The following is a 3,433-nucleotide window of genomic DNA, read 5'->3' as shown; positions in this document are numbered from 1 at the left end:
CCGCCCTGTCTACCTGCAACTCCACTTTCAACGAACTATGAACCTGCACCCCAGGGTCTCTCTGTTCAGCAACGAGGACCTTACCATTAAGCGTATAAGTCCTGCCCTGATTTGCCTTTCCAAAATGCAGCACCTCACATTTATCTAAATTAAACTCCATCTGCCACCCCTTGGCTCATTGGCCCATCTGATCAAGGTCCCATCGTACTCTGAGGTAACCTTCTTCGCTGTCCACTACAGCCTCCAATTTTGGTGTCATCCACAAACTTACTAACCATACCTGCTATATTCACATCCAGATCATTTATATAAATGAGGAAACGCAGAGGACTCAGCGCCGATCCTTGTAGCACACCGCTGGCCACAGGCCTCCAGTCTGAAAAGCAACCCTCCACCTCCACCCTCTGTCTCCTCCCTTCGAGCTTGCTCCGTATCCAAATGGCCAGCTCGCCCTGAATTCCATGTGATCTAACCTTGCTAACCAGTCTACCATGAGGAACCCTGTCAAAGGCTTTACTAAACTCCATGTAGACAACATCTACCGCTCTGCCCTCAACAATCTTTTTGGTCACTTCCTCAAAAAACTCAGTTGTTAGTGAGACTTGATTTCCCACACACAAAGCCATATTGACTGTCCCTAATCAGTCCTTGCCTTTCCAAATACATGAAAATCCTGTCCCTCAGGATTCCCTCCAACAACTTGCCCACCACCGATGTCAGGCTCACTGGTCTATAGTTCCCTGGCTTTTCCTTACCACCTTTCTCACACAGTGACACCATGTTAGCCATCCTCCAGTCTTCCAGCACCTCACCTGTGGCTATCGATGATACAAATATCTCAGCGAGGGCCCCAGCAATCTCTTCCTTAGCTTCCCACAGAGTTGTAGGGTACACCTGATCAGGTGCTGGGGATTTACCCACCTTTACGCATTTTAAGACGTCCAGCACCTCCTCCTCTATAATATGGGCATTTTTCAAGATGTCGCTATGTATTTCCCCACATTCTCTATATTCTATATCCTTCTCCACAGTAAACACTGATGCAAAATACTCAGTTAGTATCTCCCCCATCTCCTGCAGTTCCACACATAGGTGGCCTTACTGATCTTTAAGGGGCCCTATCCTCTCCCTAGTTATTCTGTTGTCCTTAATGTATTTGTGGAATCTCTTTGGATTCTCCTTAGTCCTATTTGCTAAAGCTATCTCATGTCCCCTTTTTGCCCTCCTGATTTCCCTCCTGAGTATATTCCTGCTGCCCTTTTACTCCTTTAGGGATTCAATCAATCCCTGACATATGGTTCCTCCTTTTTCTTCACAGAGCCTCAATTTCTCTAGTCATCCAGCATTGCCTACACCCCCCAGCCTTGCCCTTCACCCTAACAGGAACATACTGTCTCTGAACCCACGTTATCTCATGTTTAAAGTCCTCTCACTTCCCAAACATCCCTTTTACCTGCGAATAGTGTCTCCCAATCTTCTTTTGAAAGTTCCTGCCTAATACTGTCAAAACTGACCTTCCTCCAGTTGAGAACTTTAACTTTTAGATCCGGTCTATCCTTTTCCATCGCTACTTTAAAACTAATAGAATTACAGTCACTGGCCCCAAAGTGCTCCCCCATTGACACCGCAGCCTCCTGCCCTGCCTCATTTATTCCTTTGTGAGATGTGGGAATCACTGGCTGTGTCCAGGATTTATTGCCCCATCCCTAATTGCCCCCTTGAGAAGGTGGGGGGGGGGGGGGGGGCTGCCTTCTTGAACCGCTGCAGCCCATGTGCTGTGGGGTGACCCACAATGTCCCTTAGGGAGGGAATTCCAGGATTCTGACCCAGTGACACTGAAGGAACGGGGATATATTCCCAAGTCGGGATGATGAGGGGCTCGGAGGCGAATGTGCAGGGGGTGGTGTTCCCATGTACCTGCTGCCCCTTGTCCTTCTGGATGGTAGTGGGTCGTGCGTTTGGACGGTGCTGCCTGAGGATCTTTGCCGCCCATCCCTAATTGCCCCTTGACATGAGTGTCTCACTCGGGCCTTTTCAGACAGCAGTAAAGATTCAGCCATGTTGTTGTGGGTCTAGAGTCACACACAGGCCAGAACGAGTAGACTTAGCAGATTTCACCTCCCGAAAGAGGGCTAGTGACCCAGAACAACAAACAACGATAGTTGGCATTGTCATCACCAGAGACTAGTTTCATATCCCAAGTCGACTGAATTGAATTTCAATTCCACCAGTTACCTTAGTGGGATGTCAACGCATGGACCCAGCCTGAGTAGCCCTGGTGTCTGGATAATTGGGTCCGGGCTAAATAGCTTATTTCGTTCATTCACGAGATGAGGACGTCGCTGACCAGGCAGCATTTATTGCCCATCCCTAATTACCCAAAGGGCAGTTAAGAGTCAACCACATTGCTGTGGGTCTGGAGTCACATGTAGGCCCAGACCAGGTAAGGATGGCAGTTTCCTTCCCTAAAGGGCATTAGTGACCAGATGGGTTTTTCCCCGACAATCGACAATGAATTCACGGCCATCATTGGATTCTTAATTCCAGATATTTATTGAATTCAAATTCCACCATCTGCCATGGCAGGATTCGAACGCAGGTCCCCAGAACGTTATCTGGGTCTTTGGATTAACAGGCCAGCGATAATACCATTAGACCATCGCTGCTCAAACCTCAACCAGGTCAGGGGTTTTAATGACTAGAACCTAGGCAGTAAACCGCTGGAAATATTTCCCAGATGAATCGAGGGTGGGCTGTGTTAGAGGGAAAGGCTCAAATTGGTGACTTGATTGAAATGTATCAGATCCCGAGGGGTCTGGACAGAGGGGATGTTTCTTGTTGTGGCAGAATCTCGGAGGTCACTGTTTGAAAAGTCAGGGGTCACCCTTTTACAAGAGAGATGAGAAACCTGTCCTTTCAGAAGGTTTGAGTTTTTGGAACTCTCTTCCTGAGAAGGAGGTGGAAACAAAGCTTTTGAATATACTCGAGGCAGAGTTGCAGAGATTCTCGGGTCAACAAACAGGGGGGCAGTAGGGTGAAAGGTTATCGGGGCAGGGATCAGATGTGGGCTTGTCGAATGGCAGGGTGGGTTCAGTGGCCTACTCTGCTCCTTACACTCATGGGCTATTCCACTGCAGAGTGTGGCATCCCTTCAGCGCTGACAACAGGAGACAATCAGCCTGGGCTCAAGTCTGTGAAGTAGGGTCCCCAAACAAACTAACAAAGGCCAGAGGGAGGGAGGGAGAGGGAGAAACAGCAAAAGGCAGAGAGAAGCAGAAAGAGGCACAGAGAGAGAGACAGTGACAGACAGACAGAGACACAGAAAGAGAGAGAGAGACACACACACACACACACACACACAAACAGAGAGAGACACACACACAGAAAGAGAGAGAGAGACACACAGAAAGAGAGAGAGAGAGAGACACACAGA

The 3,433-nt window shown here is 48.5% G+C and overlaps 1 protein-coding gene across 1 annotated transcript in view; it reads right to left on the bottom strand.

Annotated features, from left to right (window-relative positions):
• Window positions 1-3,433, bottom strand: part of LOC109926117 (mitogen-activated protein kinase kinase kinase kinase 3-like) — a gene marked incomplete at its 3' end in the record, with an annotated part of 23,516 nt that overhangs the window by 18,645 nt on the left and 1,438 nt on the right. The window lies entirely within an intron of this gene.

This window comes from Rhincodon typus, unplaced genomic scaffold (genome assembly GCF_021869965.1).
Source record: "Rhincodon typus isolate 14 unplaced genomic scaffold, sRhiTyp1.1 hic_rhity00001058, whole genome shotgun sequence".
NCBI classification, from domain to species: domain Eukaryota; kingdom Metazoa; phylum Chordata; class Chondrichthyes; order Orectolobiformes; family Rhincodontidae; genus Rhincodon; species Rhincodon typus.
The sequence above is the reverse complement of the archived record's forward strand: the minus strand, read 5'-3'. Positions and strand labels throughout refer to the sequence as shown.